This window comes from Haemaphysalis longicornis, unplaced genomic scaffold (genome assembly GCF_048455015.1).
Source record: "Haemaphysalis longicornis isolate Haplotype H1 unplaced genomic scaffold, Haemaphysalis longicornis Haplotype H1 scaffold_19, whole genome shotgun sequence".
Lineage (NCBI taxonomy): Eukaryota > Metazoa > Arthropoda > Arachnida > Ixodida > Ixodidae > Haemaphysalis > Haemaphysalis longicornis.
The window spans coordinates 3,567,741-3,590,140 of NW_027526288.1; the positions used below are offsets into that span (position 1 = coordinate 3,567,741).

At 49.2% G+C, this 22,400-nt stretch overlaps 1 pseudogene; it reads left to right on the forward strand.

Moving 5' to 3' along the window:
- Window positions 1-1,917: 1,917 nt before the first annotated feature.
- LOC144166809 (uncharacterized) lies at window positions 1,918-21,508 on the forward strand (annotated as a pseudogene).
- Window positions 21,509-22,400: the final 892 nt, after the last annotated feature.

Here is a 22,400-nt window from a genome sequence, read left to right on the forward strand (position 1 = left end):
GAAGCACTATGGCCACGTCCTCACTCCGAGGAAATTTAAGTGCCAAGAAGCGTTTCCAACTGATATTTTACAAAAAACACGAATATCGAAGTGTCCACCTGCTCATTCTAGGGAGTGCTTTTATGACATGTCGTGATTCATTCCTGACTTCACGAATATATTTCAACAGCGGAGCTTTTTTAGAGTGGAGCTTGGCGAATATCGTGTGTGGTCTCCCGTGACGCTTCTTCCAGAGAAGGGTTCGCCGCCCAGGAAAAACGGGTCGCCAGAATAAACAAAAGTCATAAAATTAAAAGGGCTCATTGACTTCATATTACGGCTTATAATGTAACTGAAAAAAATTGGTTCCCTGATATGAAATTGTGTTTAGAGGTGCAGCTGATTTTAATAAGATCGATGTGAGATTTGTCTTTCTATTCTGGCTTTCCCACACTGCGTTGCCCAAAGAGAAGCATGGACACTCCCGGAGGGAGCATGATTAGAGCAACCGGGTTTAATTCTTGTGTTAGCCAAAGCGTCCCGAAACAAATTCTATCCCAATTAGCCGGCAAGATGACTCTGCCACTGCCCCGAGTTTCATTTACTTGTCATAGTTTTGATCGAGCTGCACAAAGTTGACAGGACGAGAAGGACACAACACGAGCGCTCGCATTGTGTCCTCCTCTCGTCCCGTTAACTTTGCGCTGTTCAATCATAACGAATGTGTAACAACTAGCCGAGTTTTCGACCTTGTTGCACACAATTAGTTAGTTCTCAGGGAAGTTGTAAACGTTAAACAATTACAGTCGGGGGTCAATACGTCGCCGTCCTAGGAGGGAGTATGGCTACAAACAACCCCTGTAACGGTTCTGTAACTGTAACCGAAACAATTCGGAAAAAATTATATTGTGCTTAGCCGCTAAGACCACGCTAACATTGCGCACCACAACTCCCCTGGTCATCCCGTTTTCACACAGTGGAAGGACATTTTGTTTCACTTCTACAAACTGTTGTGCCAGAGCGGCTGGCCCAAATGCTTTGCACGGGGCGGCGCGCCGAAAGCGGGGCCTATTTACGCCTCGTCCAATCCAGACCAAACCGGCCGCGGTGGCCAAGCTGAAACACGCACCGCCGCAGAGGCGTGTCACCTTTTACGTCGCGGCGGCTCGGACAGATCCTGCATCGGGTGAACGACCCACCCCGGGCTTGTCGCTACTCGCCTGGAGGCGAGGACACGGTGATGGCGTGGGCGTCGCCCTCCCTTTCCCCATCGTGGCGGCGCGGCTGACTCCCCGCTTCGCTACCATTCGTCGGATTTCAAACTTCAGCCAGCAAGAACCCCAACTGGAGCAATTCAAACTTCACGGGGCTCCAACGACCTTCCGCGGTTATAAAAACCCGCCGGTTCGAGTATCGTCGGCATTATTCTTCGGCGCCACTTTTCGGAGGCACCGAGTGGAGAGGTGCAGTCATCTTTGTGCGAGCCATTAACGTTTGCTTGCCCTTGTACATACTGTATATAAATGTTGCTTCAACTTTTCGTCAGCTCGAGAACATCATCGCTCTGCTCGGCGCCGGGTCGATAGCGTAAGGAGCAAGGCAACGTCGCTACACCGGTGACTGCGCTCGGATGGCCAGTAGCAACAGTGGATGGCAGCTGCGGGATCGACCGGCAATGGCTACTGCGTAGTGTGCAGCGCTCAACGTTTTCTCTCATTTCACCAGACTTCTCTAGCACAGGTTGTGGTAGTTTAGAGAAGGGCAGTGTGAAGCACTGTGTATAGCTTTGAGTGTTTCAAGCCTAGAGAAAGTGTATTGACACCAACGCTAGCGCCAAGAGTGTAAACAAAGGAGCGTAGAGGATTACTTGCGCGGGCCATACATAGGAACGGCAAGGTAATTCTAACTTCGGAAAGCAGCAAGAGGCTAGTGCAAACGATGGAGGATCTTAAAGTGAAGGAACTTATAGAAATTTGCGAGGAGCTGTTCCTTGACGTAGGCCGTGCGAAGCGGAACCAGGCGGTTATTGAGGTCTTGCGGAAGGAGGACGTAATGGCTGAGGAAGTCAATAAGGCCAGGGCTGAAATCAAAGAGCGCCGTGAGCGCGAGGAAGCCGAAAAAAAAAGCGCCGCGAACGCGAGGAGGCTCAAGAGCACCGGGAGCGCGAGGAAGCCGAAAGGCAGGAACGGGAACCCGAAAGGCAGCTCGAAACCCGCCGCGGTGGCTCAGTGGGTAAGGCGTTGCGCTGCTGAGCACGAGGTCGCGGGTTCGATTCCCGGCCGCGGCGGCCGCTTTTCTGATGGAGGCGAAAAGCAAAAACGCCCGTGTGTGCGAGATTTCGGCGCACGTTAAAGATCCCCAGGTGGTCAAAATTAATCCGGAGCCCTCCACTACGGCGCGCCTCATCGCCTGCGTTGCGTCGGCGCGTTAAACCCCACAATCAATCAAACAGCTCGAGTTGAAGCGGTTAGAGCTCCGGCAGGGCTCGCCGGCGCCTAGCGTAGCTTCTCGAACGGTTCTGGCGAACGGTCCGAGAATTCCGGACCAATTGCCGCCTTTCGTTATTGGCGAGGACATGGCAAAGTACCTCGTAAAGTTTGAGCACGTTTGCGAGTGAAACGATATCGAACGGTCTCTGTGGGCGGAAAACATGTCTTCCCTGCTTCCTGGAGAGGCATCGGGCGTGATAACGTGCCTGTCGAAGGAGAACTTTGAGAGCTACGACGAGGTCAAGGAGGCTCTTTTGAGGAAATACAGGTTGTCGCCTGAGGCTTTCCGGCAGAGGTTCCGGTTGGCGAAAGAGGGCAATGAGTCGCAAATAGACTTCGCATTTCGTCTGAAGACTGACCTAACTGAGTGGCTTAAAGGCAAGGAAGCTTATGACGACCGCGACAATGTGGTTGAGTGCATAGCGCTTGAGCAATTCTACCTCTGCGTCGAAGACGACGTCAGGTTGTGGCTGCAGGATAAGCTCCCAGAAGTAAAGCTTAACAAGACAGCAGAGTTAGCAGCGGAGTACTACACTTGCCGAAAGTTGCATTATAAGGCGGTGCGAGTTGAAAACGCGGACGGTAAGGAAGCTTTTAGGAAGAAGCCTGACGAAGGGAAACAGCTAGCGCGTCGCAGTTTTCGAAAAGACGCATCTCCTACGAAAGCAACTGATGGGGAAGGGATAGATGAGTCTCGAAAATCGAACAGCAATGCTAAGCAGCGCGCGGACGCCGCCCAGGCATTTGAGTCGCGGAAGCATACAATCTGCTACAACTGCAAAAAGAAAGGGCACCTCGCGGCAAACTGTTAACAGAAGGTTGCTTTCGCTACGATCCAAGAAACCGAAAAGAACATGCGCTTCCTCGAGCAGTACATACAGGAGATAAGTGTGAACGGCAAGAAGTGCAGAGCCCTCTGAGACTCCGCAGCAACCATGGACGTAGTCAACCCGTCACTAGTTTCTTCAAACGACTGCACAGGTGAATGCGCGTGGATAAGGCAAGTTGCCGGGGAGCAGAGCGTTTGCTTGCCGATTGCAAGGGTTGTCATTGAAGGCGGTTTTTGTAAGCTTAACACCGAGGCGGCCGTGTCCGGAGCGCTCCCAGAGCATTTTCCTTATCTCTTCTCTAATAGCTCGGAGCAACTGCTCAAATAACAAGGAAAATCGTTCTTTACCAATTTGTCGTGCATGGCACTCACGAGATCGCAAGCGTGGAAGCCCTCACAGGAACTTGGCACTACCCCAGTGAGCGAAGCGGTAAAGGCGAGGGAGAAAAGTATCCCGAGCTGCGAGCCGACCGCAAGCTCTCGCGTTCGGTTAGTCGAACCGCCAGCAGCCGAAGCGGCTTGCGTCATCCCTTTCGGCGGAGAAACCGAAGCGGCGCCGCCGTGTGAGGCGAATGATACGTTGTCCCCAGTCTTCGACAGCTGGCATGAGTTAATCAAGGTGGATCGAGCAACGTTCATTCGAGAACCGCAAAATGTTAGCTTGATAAAAGCCTTGAAACGGTGCGCAAAAGAACAGAACGTTTCATTTCATGGAAAGTCCGGCTTGTGGTACTGCAGTTGTACGGATGCCAAGGGTCAGAAATACGAGCAGCTTCTGATCCCGGAAAGGTATCGACGTCAGCTACTGGAACTCGCGCACGAAAACACGTGGGCAGGGCACCTCGGTCTGAAAAAGACGAAAGCTCGACTTGCGCAGGAGTACTGACCTAAATGCTGAGAAGACATCGAAGGCTTTGTGGGCTCTTGCGATAGATTCCAAAGGGTCGGCAAGAGTACAGATAAGTGGAAGGCACCTATGAAGTTGGTACCAGTCATAACTGAACCGTTTCGACGGCGGGTGATCGACATTGTTGGGCCCCTGCCAGAGTCCGAGAACGGCTGTAGATACATACGAACGGCCCTGACGTCGTGACTAAGTTCCCGGAAGCAGTGCCACTAAGATAGCTCAATTCTCCTCAGGTCGTTGATGCGCTGCTTTCAATATTCGCTCGTGTCGGATTTCCTGATGAAATTCAGTGCGACAACGGTAGCGTCTTCACTAGCTACCTAACCTCGACTTTTTTTTAAAGGTGCGGAATCAAGGTGGTGCATAGCTCTATCTATCATCCGCAATCGAATTGAGGGGAGCGAATGCACTCAGTGATGAAGCGAATATTGAGAGCCCTCTGCTTTGCACGAAAACGCGATTGGGAAGCATGCGTACCTGCCGCTATGTTCGCTTTGATGTCTGATCCACAAGAAAGTACGAGCTATAGCCCTGCGGAGCTGGTGTAGAGCCGGAGTTTCAGAACCCCGCTGCGAATGCTGCGGGAGTATTTTCAAGGTTACAGTCAGGATCCAAACGTGGTAGAGTGCGTTCTTAACCTACTGCAGAGGCTCGGGAAAAGTAAACACCTTGTTGAGAGCTACATGAAGGCTGCACAAGCATTGTCGAACGCGTACTACGACAAGTCGGCCAGGAAGCGTACGTTCGAAGTGGGTATCCCAGTGATGCTGCTGCGACCTTCGAAGAAAAATAAGCTAGAAGTTCATTGGGAGGGGCCAGCGAAAGTATTGTCGAAGCTTTCTGACACAAACTACGAAGTAAAGCTAGGCAAACGGCAGGACAAAATCTACCACAGCAATCTGATGAAACCCTACATTCAGCGTCATGCTGTGGTGAACATAGCTTTGAATGCCGAGGACGAGGAAAGGGCAGATATTCTGACCTCTGCGGACCTAAAGGAAAGCACTTCGTATGTCCTGCGGGCGCAAGTGAGATTAGAGCCCTTGCAAAGCGAATCGCAAAAGAAGGACTTGGAGAAGATAATTTTCGAGTTGAGGATGCTTTCTCTGATCGTTCCGGGAAGACTACGATAATTGGGAATGATATTGAGTTAACGCGAGACGAGCCTATTCGTAGCAAGCCGTACCGATGTTCTCCCGTACAAAAACAGATTATGGCGGACGAGGCTAGGCGCATGTGTGACCTTGGGGTCATTGTCCCGAGTGAGAGCGATTGCACCTCCCCTCTAATACTAGTTCAAGTACCTGGAAAGAACCCCAGGCCGTGCGCCCATTACCGGTGCCTCAACGCGATAATCCGAGACCAGACGTATCCGATTCCGAACCTCGAGGAGAGGGTGGAGACCGTATCAAAGGCGAATTACATTTCCACGCTAGACCTCGTGCGAGGCTATTGGCAAGTGCCCCTTTCTGAGCGTGCCAGTAGATACGCTGCGTTCGTTTCCCCGTTCCGAACATTCCGTCCCGTCATGTTGAGCTTCGATCTCAAAAAACGGGCCGTATTGCTTCTCGAAACTAATGGATCACGTACTTCGTGGCCTGTCTGAGTACACGCTCCCTTACATCAATGATGTCGCTATATTTTCTAGCACATGGGAGGAGCACGTAGAACACTTACGAGTCGTGCGGAGAAGGCTCAAAGAAGCTGGCCTAACAGTCACACCGTCGAAGTGTCACCTAGGTTGCGCCGAAAGGACGTACCTAGGGCATGTAGTGGGGCGAAACCGACGCAGACCGTCCGAAATCAAAGTAGCCGCGGTCATAAACTATTGCCGACCAACGACTGAATCCAAGATACGGGCTTTTTTGTGTTTGGCTGGATATTACCAGCACTATGTGAGATATTACTCCACACTGGCTAGTCCTTTCACTGACGCTCTCAAAAAGGCTGAGCCAGTTTAGGTGGCATGGGACACAAAGGAGGAGGACGCGTTTTAAATGCTCAAACGAGCCCTGAGCGAGAAGCCAGTTCTAACGGCCCCCGACTTTTGAAGGGTTTAGTTATTCAGTGCGATGCGTGCGATCGTAGCATGGGAGCTGTACTATGCCAAGAAAATGCGAATGACAGGGAACGACCAGTTTTGTACTTGAGCCGCAAGCTAACTTGCAGGGAAGAGGCGTACAGTACATCGAAAATGAAGTATGTCACAAACTCGAGCGTACGACGTCTAAAAGTACCTTATAAAGTTTTTCATTTTATTGTACAGCGCCTAATTCTTCTTACAGTCGTCCGATTCATTCCATTCGGTTCTATTCGCCCGAGACAAGGCTGAAAGTTTCTCGAACGAAGAGACGGTAACATGATCACCCGCCGGCTCGCCGGCAAGAAAACAACAAAAATAAAACCTCCGCCGCTCGGGTTTCGTCGAAGCTTCCAGTACTTTCGAGGAGGCACGGGTGGCCTTGCCAGTTCTAAAGAGCGTCGATCATTCTAGAATGGAGAAGAGGGAAGTTATTCGCTCACGGCGGCGGGCGCGTTGTGTGTTGTGCTCTCCCTCTCCGCACCGGCGCGCCTATAAAAAGAGAAGCCGCGCTTAAGCAAACCAGCTACGTTTGGACGTCGTGATTGACCACTGCACCTGCCAGTTTGTACATCACACCATCGGCGACCCGCGCCCTGGAGGACTCCAACGTGCTCCCGGGCCTCGAATGACCGTGATCGTCTCGGACGGCCTGGCCTACAGCGAAGCCACGCTTCCCAGGTAGCCGACTCGCCTCCGACAGCGGTGCATCGTCCGGCCCGGTCGGTGAATATGCTGGGACTCTGTCTCTCATATGCATCGAACTGTTCGTTTCTTTTTTAGTTAACTGCTCCGATTCGTAATATTCATTTGTTAACGCTCCTGTTTGTATCATCTTGTCTAATTGGACTGTTTCTTGTATTTGAATTCCATCTAAGTTGCCTGTAATTATCGATCTGCTACCTCGTGCTTGTATTTGTAACTTGCCTGTCTCAATATAAGTCTTTGTGCTGTTCTTCGTTCAAGGCTCTTGTTCATTCTTGCCGCTCTAGTCGGCGAAAGCCGCACATCAGACGGCCACCCCCTTTGTCACCTGTGCCCTGTAGATTCGGTGGGGTTTGTTGGCTCTCTTGAGACGACTCCCCATATCTTCTGGCAGTGCACCCTAATTTAAGGAAACGGGTGACAAAGTAGTAGGGCCACTTAATTAATTGGGTTCAGGGTAGGAATGTGGCTGTGTCGTGTGGGCAGTGCAGAAGTTGGCGTGCTATGTGGCCGGTTCCCAATTTGTAGTAGAAACTGATCATTACCCGCTAACCTGGCTAAATAACATGTCATCTAAAAGCGGTAGTTTGCTTAGTTGGAGTATGATACTCCAGCTGCACAATCTTGTCGTTAAGACAGGAAAGTTGAACGCTAACGCAGACGCACTAAGCCGTGCGTTCGAAGTAGGGCTGCCTTTATCCTCCCCGTGTCTTTTGTTTCGCCTCCTCGTGAACAGCTTTTAGCTTAGCAGGTAGATGGGAGCAAAATTATTGCCCTCATTTGCGGCCTCAGCTGATTATTTCCGCACCGCGTGATTTCAAGTAATCAATCTTAGTTATGATCATTTCATGTCGTGTGTTATCTATGACACATTAGTGTGCGTCCTTCTATTAAGAGTCTCGCGTCCCTTATGTGCCTCTTGGTGTAGAAGGTCCAAATTGGGGGTAGACAGCTAGCTAGGAGACTTGATCATGTTTTTTGGAATCTGGTGTTCTGACTGAGAACAGACGGTGCTTGTTTGCGCTGGGTGTTGCCTGTTGTCGGTCGGTTCTTTGCAAGCTGCCGAACGAGGAGCTACCGGTGCTGAGAAACCAGACCGGAAGAGCCGGGTGAGGCTGGTCGAGACAGCTGGGTAGCACGGCGATGTACCTGTGATCCGGACCGGGCAGGTGGTACCTGTTCGGGGAGAGGAGCGTGGTGGAGCCGCCCTTTTCTTTTAGCACTGGAAGTGCACCTGGATGAGTCTGGCGAACGAGCGCGCCCAGAATCCGAGCCAGGTGGAGGCCGCTCATCTTCCGGGCGCATTGTCTGGCGGCGGGGGTGCTATTGTGCCAGAGCGGCCGGCCCAAATGCGTTGCACGGGGCGACGCGCCGACAGCGGGGCCGAATCACGCCTCGTCCAATCCAGACCAAACCGCCCGCGGTGGCCAAGCTGAAAGGGAAGCACTTGATCCAGCTGCGCAATCAATGGGCGGAGCCACGAAGACCCGTGACGTCATAAATAAAAAATAAAATCCGCTTTTACTGGGCGGAGCCACAAAAGCCCGTGACGTCATAACAAAATAAGAAAGAAAACAGACCAGGTGAACGCCACAAAATTTTGCTTTTTGTTTTTTATTATTTTTATTTTTACGAAAAGCAGCGTGAGCTGATGTTGTGGCTGGGAGTTCGGTTGCATGCTCGGCGCTTGTTTTACGAGAAGCGGCGGCGCGGAATCGTGGAGGAATCTCGATGGCTCGATGCACTGCGGGCTCCACCAAGTTCCAAAATGTGTTTGTGTCCGCCTTGTTTCAGCTGATCAGTTGGGGATTTCCGTCGATGTCAACATACGTGCGTGAAGTGGGTGGTGCGTTAGGGCCCGGTGGATAGCACTTGTGTTCGATGATGCGTTTGTGTGCGTGTCCGTTTTGTTATTTGATCAGTTGGTGCGTGCTTGGAGTGCACATGGGGGATGCGCCAGGGCATTGCAACCGCTTTGAACGTTTTAAAGCAAAGCTTTTTACCTCTACCCCCCAAGGGTTCTTTCGCGACCGTTGGTGTCACCAGAAAACTCCCGCGAACCAATAAAAGAATTCACTGGCACCGCCAGGAATCGAAAGCCATAGCCGGTTGTCCCACGCGCAGACGGGGAGAACAAGTGGTGCACTCACCAAGCACATCTACGGGTTTAACCCCTGCGTTCTCGCTGAACGCCACGCGATAGCGGTTAAAGGAAGCTCACACCAACCCGTGGCACCTCTCTTCTAGTACACCAATGTGCTAAATCCTGTGGCTTCCAGTGTTCACGTTAAAAATCTCAGCTCCTTGTCGTCTGCCCTCACGTGAAACGACATCTCAAGGAACACATTCAAATACTCCTTGATGGCCAGGCCATCACTCCAAGCCCCAGCATCAAGATCCTGGACCTACATCTTCAGGGCAACACCAAGAGTGACGTATCCTTGCAGCTCCTCAAACTGAGCATGAATAAAATCATGCACATGGTCAGGCGAGTTGCCACCAAGAAGCGAGGCCTCAAGGAATCCGATAACTTTCGATTAGTTCAAGCTTTTGGCCTCACGAGAATCACTTACGTGAACCCCCCTGTCTTCATCTCGGCAAGGAGGACATAAAGATGCTTTATATAATGATTAGGAAAGCGGTTGAGCAAGCCATTGGTATTCCAATGAGTGTGTCCACAGAGAGGCTGCTTAGCACAGGGCTCTACAACATGCTGGAAAAGCTGATAGGGGACCATCGTTCTATCCATAAGCTCCAATTGAGCACAACTGCGGCGGGTCGCCGCATCCTTCACCAGATTGGCTGGGCAGCATGTCATTCCGCTTGATGTACTCCTGGACTTTTGGCGACAAGAACTAAAGATGCTCCCTTTGCTTAGAAATATGAACCCCTCACACGACGAGGGTCCCCGACAAGCACTGGCTTAAGCGCTCAACACCACCCTTGGTGGGGATCATGCAGTTACCTACACAGACGCCTCCCAACATCGAGGGCAGCAGTACGCCATCATCGTGGCTACCTCCTTGCTTGCGCCTTACTCAAGACCGAAGACATGACGGATGCTGAAGAGGCACCCATCGCCTTGGCTTTCACTGAACCATGGGTTCTTAGGTAGTCACTGATTCCCAACAAGCCTACCAGAATTACCAGTTGGGTGTCCCGATGTGCACTGCGTGTGCTAAAAACCCGCTCCCCAAATGGTTCCATTCAGCTCATCTGGACACCCGCTCACGCTTCCATGGAGGGCCACGAATACGCCCACCAAGCCTGCACTTTCACCCCCGGTTTAATGGAGCTGCACGAGGACAGTCACCCGCTTGTCTCAAACAGGGACATCACCCAGAATTATCGCCTTACCCTGACCTTTCCATTTAACAACAAACTACCCTACGGCTCATAAAATCCGGCTTCTTCCCACACCCGACGCGTCTTCACTTAATGCACCCGAATCGCTATGATGTTGAATATAAATTTTGCTCAGAAGCAGGAATACTCTGCCATATAATCGGGGTGTGTGAATTTAGCCCTTAGCACCCCTCTCTTTCCATCAACTACCCAACAAGGGCAATGGGAGATGCTGCTGTCCAGCCCCACTCTGCCTACCCAGCTTCAGCTGGTGGACAGAGCACAGGCGGCGCGGACTGAATACGGGCTACAGTGAAGAAGGAACCACTCCCCTGTGCCGCACTCTGGCCGTTCAGAAATCTGAATAGAAGTATTTCCTCCTGCTCCTCCTTCAGCTCCGCCTGCGTCTCTGCCGCCATCTCGTCGCCTCTGTTCAAGACGGCAGAGACGGAGAAGTGAGATCGTCTAACACCGGGTTTGAGCTTTACTTTTATTAAAAAAGAGTTTCCACTCATGTGCTACACCAATACAACTCAACCAACCACCGTTCATGCATTAATTTAACCTCACCAAGAATACCCCTTTGAAGTAATAGAGGTGTGGTTAAGTGGATTTCACTTCTCTGGTTTCACTATTTGTAGAGTGGCGTGAGTGAATTTAAGTGATGTCGCATGGGTAATCGTCGTGGGCGCCATTTACAGATTCGCTTTCCCATCACAATCACAGGGTGGATTGGTGCAAATTTTTTTCGGCATGCTGCTCATAATTTTGTTGATTTCTGAAGCAACCAATAACGACACCCCCACATCTATCTCAGCTAATAGTATACCCCTACAACTGCCACTCTTGTACCACCTCGTGTAGGAACGCCTAACGTTACTGGGAATGCCCATACCACCCGCCCTTCCCCATTCGCGAAGCAATGTGAGTGCGAGCTGATCAGCTCGCGGCCTGAAATTCAAGAAAATTTGGCCGCACGAGCCGAGCAGCGACAACTCGCGGCTTTCTGAAAAAGAAAAATGCCACACACGGTTTTTTTATTTTATTTTGCTCAACTACGTTTTTTTTTTCTCACTCACTCAAATACACCACCTAATAATCATGGATCCCGATGTGGATAACGATCCACAGGAGACCAAATTTACAAGATTTTATGAAAGATGGCGATAACCTAATTTCTAGCTTTCGATAAGGATCTCCAGAAGTCGTTGCAAGACTGGAAAGTGCACACGGTTTGATACCGAGTTGTGAAAAAACCACAAATCTGGACAACTTTACCAAACGCCACAGCACTGATTATTTATACAACAGAGATGGAATCACACGAAATTAAATTCTGACCACAGCCATTTATCAGGTGGAGTACATAAGCATTCAAGAATTCTGAAGTGGACGGCTTAAGAACACACCACACACCAGTATGTTGTGCACCTCTAATTTCCAAATTTCTCGCCAATTAAACTCCGTCTTTACTTTTGAGGCACGGTTCCCTGTATTTCTTCCTGCTAATAAATGAAATAAATGGACAAACCAAATTAAATCAAGAATATTTTTCATGAGGAATACCAAATACTAAAACCAGCTTCATGCCTCAAGGGCTACTAATATGTTACACATTGCCGCTTCTTTTGTTCATTGTAAACACGTCACTTGGATACTTAACCTTTGGTGCTTTTGTCACAGTTCGAGACAAGAACCTGCGAACCTAAAGCCCTTAAAGTGTTCGGGAATAGAATACTGACTTCTGTGCTGAATATTCGATGGTGACTACACTCAAGCTGAAACAAATGCTTTGAACGAGCGCTTTCCGGAATGCAAAGTTGTCCTATGCGACTTCCACCGGGAGCAAGCTTCGCACCAATGGCTGAAAAAGACAGACTGCTATGTGCAGTTAAAGGATGCTGTACTTATTTGTCTGAGAGCTGAAATCGCAAATTTATCTTTCAGAGACCTTCAATGATTGCAACATTGCTGGAACAGCAAGCTGAGGTCGTAGATAGAATGTGAATGGCTGGTTGTCAGACAGGTAGGTAAGAGCATATATACAGGCTTGACTTCAATGTAGTCATTACCACAAATATTGGTACAGAGGGCCAAAACAAAGTTTTGAAGAATAAATATCGGAACACCAACCGGGGGAAACAGAAATCGTTGACTACTTTTATCTCTGCTCGTGCAAAGAAATTACCAGACAGGCCATGAGATTACAGCAGGTATGTGATGCGGTCACCATACCCTTAGGGGGCATATACCCAAGTCTGCTTGCATGACAGGCCAGCTGACGATGCAGAGAATGAACACTGCACTGCAGTACGAGGATGGTGATGTGTATGCTGCAGGTACAGCTAGACAGTACCAAGTGTGCTTACAAGCATCTAGCTTGCACACAGTGGACATGTTGCCGCAAGAATGCACCAACACGGACTCCAATGTAATGAAAATTTTCTGTAAACATTTTTGCACTGTCTTTTAGGCACGGTGACACTTCATTCCTACAGCGTCCTGTAAGTTAGCTCAATGGACCTTTTGTATCTATGACGTGCGTGCCCAACACTTATGCAGGAGAAATCAGACTAGGGCCCACTGAAGCACAGCCAGAACCTCACGATGCCACAACTACAATAAGCATATCTCAAAGCTCATCAGCTGTAACCACAGCCCCACAGAAAAGGTTTAGAGTTTTGTCTACTACTGCACAGGCCCTTTGGCTCTGGATTACGCTATCAAGCGGCTTGAGGCCTGTGTCATTTTAAGTGAGCTGATTACTTTGTGCAGTAGATTGCTGCTAAGAAATTCCCTTACAACAGCTGCTCAAGCCAAAGGCCCTGGCCATTGATTGGTAAGAAAAGCCATCAGGTCATCAGGAAACACCTTGCTTCTGACTGTGAACAAACAGCACTGCATTTTGAACAGTGCTAAGAAGACGAGGCACAATACAGGCACGTCTTTCTGCTGCACCAGATGCAACCTGACCGATTAGCGCAGCTTCCTTTACAAAGGAGCACTGGTGTACTAGAAGGCTAGCTGGGAAACTTTTGGGGGACATGCACAAATGTTAAACCCTCTTTGTCAAGCCACGTGGTGAATGAGAGTGCAGAAACTGTGACAATGCACTTGAAAGATATAAGCGCTGCCATCACAGTTAGCACGAATGGTAATCCAAGACTAATGAGAGATTCTTTTCGTTTTACTTCACAACAAATGCTGTGTTCATTAGCCAACTTGCTTGTTTTGTTCAAAGCCTGCATATAAACATCCACACTGTCTGTGTATACGTACCCCTCCCCCATTTTCTGCTGAAATGTTTCAGAACTGCCTGTAGTTCCTTTCAATGTCAAGAGCCCTATGGCACTTTAAATGTCAAACACTAATTTGCCAACTCACTTTTGTTAAAGTATGCCTAGGCTCACGGTATTCCTCATAACATGGCGATTCTGTCATTATATAAATGCCTCATCCCGTTCACTTTTTCATCCCTTCATAGTAACACACCATGATATTAAATAGAGTATGAACCCTTGTTTCAAATGCGTCACGCGTTTTAAAGCTAACCTCCCGACATCGTCATGATTTCAGGCATGGAACACACGTTAGACATTGCTGAAAGTGACACTTCTAAAATGCACATAATTTGTTTCCGTTAACGTGCGGAACGGGTCAGTATTTAAGTGCTATGCATATCCACATGAATGCAGCGTTCACATTGCTACTTTCCCTTAACGGTTTTCTGTGTGCATTGCAGTCACCCTGTTAATGACCACTAGGCTAATTTCTAACAAAAGAGAAACGCTGATTGTTTTAATTCTGGAGATTAGCTGAATATGCGCATTGTACTTGTGTTACGTTAACATTTAGGTTATTGATTGCTTCAGAAATCGAGAAAATTATGAGCAGCATGCCAACAATGCTATCTAAGGGCTATGCAGATGTACTTATTACCCTTCGACGTTCCACGTATAGGTGAAGTGGATCTGACGGATTTGAATTGTGATCTGTACCCAAGAGTAAATATCAGCTGGTACGATCTCGTTGATGGTTAAATTCGCTGCTGTTCCCAGCGAACCGTACCAGCGGAGAACAGCTGTGAATTTAACCGCGCAGCTGGTGCTAGCACACATTTTCTCTCGGGTATGCATTTCTGAACGATGTCATTACTGCACCAAATGAACCTAAAGTTGTAGATCGAACTAGTGCTAGGTCATAAGGGAGTGTTTCCTTTTAGCATATTGTTTCAACATAGTCGCATCCTCGCCGGTTGCTAACAGCGGGTATGACGACATTTACCGCACAAAGGAAACTCTAGTGTAACGATTTTGTCATTGTCTTCAGTCTACTGACGATATTGTACGTAAACAAACCACCGCGTACAGTTTTTATCAAACCAAGAGCGCAGCACACTGCTGGAGCAAGCTTCGCAACACTTCGCAAGGGAGTTTAAAAAATTGAAGCGGTGCCTTAGCGCATCACCCAGTTTGAAAGCACCAATTTGATGAGCTGAAACGGGGCAGACGTAGAAACACACGTCATAGCTGCGGCACAACACCGCAGAACTTCCACAGAAAAAAAAAAAAAGAAGCAAAACGTTCAAAGCAGTTGCCCTGGCGCATCACCTGTGCACTCCAAGCACGCACCAACTGATCAAATAACAAAACGGACACGCACACAAACGCATCATCGAACACAAGTGCTGTCCACCGGGCCCTAACGCACCACCCACTTCACGCACGTATGTTGACATCGACGGAAATCCCCAACTGATCAGCTAAAACAAGGCGGACACACAAACACATTTTGGAACTTGGTGGTGCCCGCAGTTGGCCCGCAGTGCATCGAGGATCGAGCCATCATCTCGAGATTCCTCCACGATTCCGCGCCGCCGCTTCTCGTAAAACAAACGCCAAGCATGCCACCGAACTCCAGCCACAACATCGGCTCACGCTGCTTTTCGTAAAAATAAAAATAACAAAAAAACAAAAAGCAAAATTTTGTGGCGTTCACCCGGTCTGTTTTCTTTCTTATTTTGTTATGACGTCACGGGCTTTTGTGGCTCCGCCCAGTAAAAGCGGATTTTATTTTTTATTTATGACGTCACGAGTCTTCGTGGCTCCGCCCATTGATTGCGCCGCTGGATCAAGTGCTTCCCAAGCTGAAACCCCCACCTCCGCAGAGGCGCCTCTCCTTTTACGTCGCGGAGGCTCGGCCAGATCCTGAATCGGGTGAACGACCCACCCTGGGCTTGTCGCTACTCGCCTGGAGGCGAGGAGATGGAGACGGCGTGGCCGTCGCCCTCCCTTTTCCCTATCGCGGCACCGCGGCTGACTCCCCGCTTCGCTACCATTCGTCGGATTTCAAACTTCAGCCAGTGAGAGCCCTGATTGGAGCGATTCAAACTTCACGAGGATCCAACTACCTTCAAGGGTAAAAAACCCGCCCGGTTCGAGTATCGTCGGCATTCCCCGGCGGCATTCTTCGGCGCCACTTCTCGAAGGCACCGATTGGAGAGGTGCCATCGCCTTTGTTCGAGCCATGTAACGTTTGCTTACCCTTATACATAGTGTATATGAATGTTCCTTCAACTTTTCGTCGGCTTGAGTACTTCATCGCTCTGCTGTGCGCCGTGTCGATGGCGTAAGCAGCAAGGCAACTTCGCTACACCGGTGACTGCGCTCGGATGGCCAGTCGCAACAATACCTACCTATCGTGACCACGTAGAATCATAGAACGCCCCTCCCGTCCCTAGGGAATCCAGTTGTCTTAGATAACTCAAGATACTGTTCATGATACCATCGGTTGGCTAACCCCAATACGGAATTCATTCTGTAGTTCCCTTTAGCAAGCGGTTGGGGCGGCACTTAAGGCTGAGTAGCATGGAAGCCTACCATTTAGGACATTCATAATATGTTACGAAGCAGGGAGTAATTTCAAGTCGCAAAGGATGAAGGTAAAGGGGCCCTGAAGACAAAGTAGGGCTCTGCTCAGTTTTGAAGAGCCCGGCTTTGGTAACTGACTCAGCTCAATCTGAGCCACGAAAGATGTGTTTTTACCAGAATAAACGCAAGTAATTTTAAAAAGCTTTCACATTTCGCGCTAAAGTTAAGTAATCTGGGCTGGAGAAACGTAATATGGCTTATCGCTGAAAACATATTGGTAAGTGTTGAAACTGCACGTCAGCAGTCATGTGATAAGATCGAACCGAACTAGAGGCATCGCAAAAATTGCCTATGAAACTGTCTCGGAGGTCGCTTAAATCACCGGTTGGCAGTCGCACAACCAAGGTTTTACCCACGTCACAGAGAAATCACCGAAAAGGGGTGGGTAATCGCCACCACTTGATATTGTCACGTCAATTAGCCGGGCAAACTGGATGCAGTAAAACAAGACGTTTAATATGGAAGGACAATAATACACGCAATGCCTCACATCACGCCACTCCTCAATGCTGTAACTTTAAAATGTTCTGGCCGCAAGCACAATATAGAGTGAGCTTTCGCTCACTCTCCCATCAGTGTCTGTTCCTGGTAGTAGCCATAATCCGTAGGCTCTGGTAGTCGAACACCACTTGAGAAGCTTGCAGGACACGCTGACGGAGACCAGGGTGCATTGCCCCAGGTGCCGTCAGAACTTGTCTCGGGTGCGCAGCCCGAGCGTTCAAGCCAGGCAGCCCCGCTGATTCTCGTTTCCGAAGTCACCAAGGGTGCGCTGCCGCGCTCAGGATCGTTGCCTGGAGCTGTCATCTTGAGGCCAGCTGGGCGCTTTTCCAGGGTCGGAAGTGCGTAGAGCTTCCGCGCAGGCGTCTCCATCACTTTCTCTCCTCGTTCCACCCCCTGCCTCTTCTTCCACTTTTTCCCGTCCCCTCCTTCGAGGGTTGCCCATGACATTCCCCATGTCTCCAATTTCTTTCTCTTCTTCTAGTCGTCTCCTTCTTTGGGAGGTTGCTGTCTTCGGGAGGGTTGCTCATGACGTTATTACCTCCCCCTTTTTAAGGGTTTCTTCCTTAACAACGGCTCATTCGCTGAATAGGAAATGTGGACTCAATTGATCCCGTGGAAGCACAAATTCTTCTCAGCACCGCTGGAGCAGTCTACTATCACAAATGCTGTCTTGTAGCCCCAGAAAATCCGAGTACACCCTCCTCTAACCTACACACTTCACCTACGCAGTTCACCACACCATTCAAATGCTGTATTCTGGTGGTCATTTTGAAGCGCTCTGTAGCACTCCGCAAAGCGACTCCGTGTTCGGCTGGTTGAAATCGAGCGCTCGACGTATGTTCGATGGGTCGTCTCAGTGCGTCCTCCTCCACTCCGAGCGCCTCCGACTGCTCTGACCTCGAAGTGCGAGCGCCGCGGAAATCTAGAGGCATGTCTGGGGGCGATCGGGTCACGTGACCCCGACCGCCGCGGCTCCCGCTCGTCCCTACTCGCCTGCCTAGTCGGTGGCGTTCGTTGAGTCCTAGCCAGTGGTTTGTTGTGGGTGTGTTCAGACGTTTTTGCTTCTCGTGCTATTACTGAAGGCATCTTCGCATGATGTCGTAACGGAGACGCCTATTCAGTGTTGGGGAACCGTCTCCGCTGCTTCTGTAGATCGAAATCGACGCCGAGGAAAAGAGCAGCTCAGACGACGATGACTCGCACGTTTACGCAACAAAGTTCGCCGAACTGTTCGCCGCTCCGCTGCCTATGTTCAAAGTGGCGGAATACGTTCCCAACTTTGGCTTGGAGCTAACGCGTCCGACCTGAAGACCGCCGTTTATTGAAACACTTTGACCGGCCTGGCTGTTTGAAATTGTCGTGTTGGCCGTGCCGTTGCGCTACGGTCGCGTGCTGCTCCAAAATCGGGTACGTGTTTGGTTGGGGAGCGGTGACTCTTGCTCAGAATTGGGGAAGCGGCGCATGGGCGTAATTCGAGTCGGAGTATCAGAGCGACCACAAGAATACAGCAAAAGCTTGCATTGTGTTCCGGCTTCTTGCCTGCCTTGGCTTTCATTTCACCCAAATTTTCCAAACGCCGTGCTTCCAAATATACCGGCAGGCTCGCCAAAATTCTCACGTCAATTCACCAAGTAGACCGAATACACAGAGAAAACGTTTAATTGACGAGAACGATATTTCGGACCACACACGACAAGTACATAAACAGTCAAAGAAGTGTTCTCTCCGTTCGAGTTCACCTAAAAGTCGTGAAGGATGGTGTCGCCGCCTCACGTTACAGCAGATGTCTACCTTTTTGGTGTAGAAATCACGGAAACTGTAATGTCTCGTAGAGGCTTGCAGGAAGTGGGCCCAGCCGTCGCCACCAATAGCCCTAGTTGGTGCGTCGGTGCGTAGCCCTGGCGTGTCAGCCTGGCCGTCCAGCTGGTTCTCCTTTCTAGAGTTGCCGACGGGCGTTGCTGTGGGGCCTCCTTCCAGGATCACCGCCAGGAAGATGTGTTGGTTGGCCTGAGGTGTGGTCAGGCCCCAATGACGCCGGGGTCAGTTCAGGAGCGTAGCCTGGTCTCCCGCGTCCTCCTCCTTCTCGAATGCTTGTCTCCTTTCCTTTCCTCTTCTCCTCTCTCTGTGCATCTGACTGTTGGCACCCTTCGTACCTTCTTGACTGGCACATACTCCTTGGGAGGGTTTGGCCGCATATACCTTAGGGAGTCTCGGCACATACGCGTTCGGGGGGTCGCTCATGACAGATATGTATTCTTCAATGTCTCGATTTTTTTTCCAGCTTGTGATAAAATTCGTGTCGCTGCTATCGGGACAAAGCAGTGAACGAATTAAGAAAAACTGTATCTGGTCTTCACGTTCCCTCTGCCATCATTTTTGCAGCGATTTTGCAGCGATTTAGTACTGTTTAAGCGCTCTCTGAAATGTATGATATTTTGAATACGCATGCTGTGGAGAGGTCGCTCCTGCACTTCTCTCCCTGCCCTCGTGTTTCCTCACATACAGCGCTACCTTCCCCATGTTCGTACGTGTTCTCCTGTGCATACTCCAGACACGTCCTCCGAGCCTTTACCGTTCAAAAATGTTTGTGTGTCCTTTCGATAACACTACACTTTTGTATATATCTATATGCTCTTCCACATTTATTAATTTTTGATTTATACGCTGCCCATATTTGTACTGTTTGTATTCCTTGTACCCATGCATCTATGTAGGTTGCCTGTTCGTATTCTTTGTACCTATGTGTGCAGTGCATCACCCGAGAAGGCCCTGTGCTGTTGGTGAGCACTTCAAATAAATAAATAAATAAATTGTGAATCCAAAATTGTGTCTGCACCATCACTGACGGGGGTGGAAACTTCAGCGCGTTGGAGTTTCCAAGTCCTTCCCGAACCAAGCCCTCGTAACACCTACTGCGCGTAATCCGGTTGCTACAGGGATCCATTTCCAGCGTTCTCGTTCACAACGCTAAAACTCCGTCGGACGCTGCAAATGAAAACGTCGTGCTTTTTAGTACGTACCGAAAAACGACAAGCATGAACTTTGCGGAGAGTGTCCCGTGGAGTACTGACTGATGTTCCGCAACTGCCCTAATAGGTGCACTCGATGGAAGAATATTGCAGCTGTCAGGTTAAATGCCGGACAATCAACAAAATCAATGCCGTCTTCAACTTCGTACACGGCTATCGGAAATGGAAGTCCCATGTGGTCTGCCGCGGCACAAATCTAAGAGAGAGAGGAAGAAAACAAAAACAAAAGGTAAGGCTCTTCTAACAGCTAAGAATATAGACATAAAATCGTAGAAATAACACTCCTGGATTCTTGATGAGGATGTTCTGCGGCAATATAAAAGGGATCAGCGTCATAACACGCACAAAGCACGACACGTAAACAAGCCTTCTTTGTCTAGGGCTTCCGCAGCCCATTTTCATTTTTCTGCCTTCGCACAAAAATTCATAATTCATCAAGCTAAACCAGTTTGTCTGCATAATTGTGTAAATAGAAATAGCAAGCTGGTGTTTCTTTAACGTACAAGAGATACAAACAATAGAGAATAACCGATTACCAGACAAAACTATAAAATCAAAAACATGCATCGGGTATGCACCAAATGAAGAAAAAAAATATAAAACCGCACAAAGGTGCGATGAAAGATGGGGAAAATCTAGGAGCAATTTAGCACCCTGCATTTCCTTAGAATGCATAATAGGCGGATTTCAAACATAGCCTTTATCAAAGGTAAAAAAAATTGGTTAACTGCCGCCGCCCAAAAACAAGAAAAATAACTTGAAAAAAAAAAGACAATTAATAAAAATGAAAAAAAAGCTTTATTATTGTGGCGTTTAACGTGCTGATGGTTATGAGGGTTACTAGGCGTGCCGTCGTGCAGGGCTCTAGATCGATTTCGACCACCTGACGATATATAACGCCCTCTAAAATCTTGACACGCGTTTCCCACTTCCGCACCCACCAGAAAAGCGGCCACCACCACTGGAATCGGCCCCGTGTCCTCCGGGGCTCAGCAGCACAACGCCTTAGCTACCGAGCCAGCATGGCGGGTGATCTAATGAAACTTTATATGTGCATCGTCTACATCCTTCCCACAAAAAAAGACAGAAACGATCCAAAAACAAGGGTAAAACAGCAGAAACAATTGTGAAAACAGACCCAGCTATGCGCACTCTACATTGCCAAGAGAAACGCATACTTGGCAGCGTTAACATAATTACAGTCAAAACCGATTATAACCAACCGGGACAGAGCGAATTATGCTATGTATAGAACAAAGAAAGATCAGTTACGAAAATACACGCAAAAAGTATTACTTAAAACGAAGTTCACATCTGATATGTCGAACTCGGCGCGCCCAGAATTGCCGCCAAAATGCATGGTCTAGGAGCGGCGATTGAGATGTTGATTGGGTGTGATGGAGATGTTGAGCCTCCCATGGAGCGACGTAAGGCTCCCGGCACTTTCCGTAACTGTTTCCGACGCGCCTGTCTCACGATCAAATCCTCCCAGTCAGCGAGTCCGGACCAAGATGGAAGCATCGATGAACTGTGCGAAGAGCTTGCCAATGTTCCCTATGTTTTGCTGCAAGGAGTGCCCTTCAAGGATTGCCTGAGTGCCTACAACGACGTTGCCTTCACTGTGAGCCCCTCGGACGCCGACGACGTCACCGATGTCACGGCTGCTGGCGCTGCATGCTGGAGGCACCAAAGAGGCGGAGGATGTCGCGAGTGAAAGCCGTCCGATGCTTAATGAAGCGCTTTCGGCAGTCAGTGTGCTCCAGCAATATTGCTTCGATATTGAAGAACACGGACTGCAAACTGATGCAAATGATGTCTCATGTAGGGAATGCTGTGCTAGTTGACGCCGCCAAAAGCAAAGTGACAACAATAATCACCTCTTTTTGGGAAAGTAGGTAGTTAAGGTGGTAAGTAGCTTTATTGCTTGCAATAAATATATAGTTTTGTGTGTGGCAATGGCATACGTTTTTGTGTTAGGTTCTGCATGTAGGAATGTCATGAGGGCCCCGCGTATTGAGAACTCGTAAAACAAAACTCGTTATGGGCGGGTTCGGCTATTTCGAACTATCGGATATATCTAACTAATCGTGGCGCATACAGTCAAACCCGTTTATAGCGAACTGCAATATGCACTTCGATTAGTTCGATATATCCAATAGTTCGATATAGCCGAACACGCCTATAACGAGCCGATCGTTACGAGTTCGCAATCAGCGGGAGCCGTGCCCCTTACCCAACTCCACCATCCCCGCATGCAGAAACGAACACAGTAAAGTAGCATTACCACACCCAAAATAATCCATCTATTGCAGGTAATAAAGCTACTTTCTGCCCCAATTGCCTACTTTGCAAAAAAAAGCGGTTATTTTTGTTTTCACTTTCGTTTTGGCGGCTTCAACTAGCATAGCATTCTCTACACGAAACATTGTTTGCACTACTTCGAGTCCGCGTCCTCCAAAATCGAAGAAGCATTGGCGGAGCACATCGACTGCCGAAAGCGCTTCATTACAAGCGTCGGACGGCTTTCACTTGCGACATCATCGGGAACATTGGCGAGCTCTTCCCACAGTTCACCAATGCTGCTGTCTTGGTCCGGACTCGCTGAC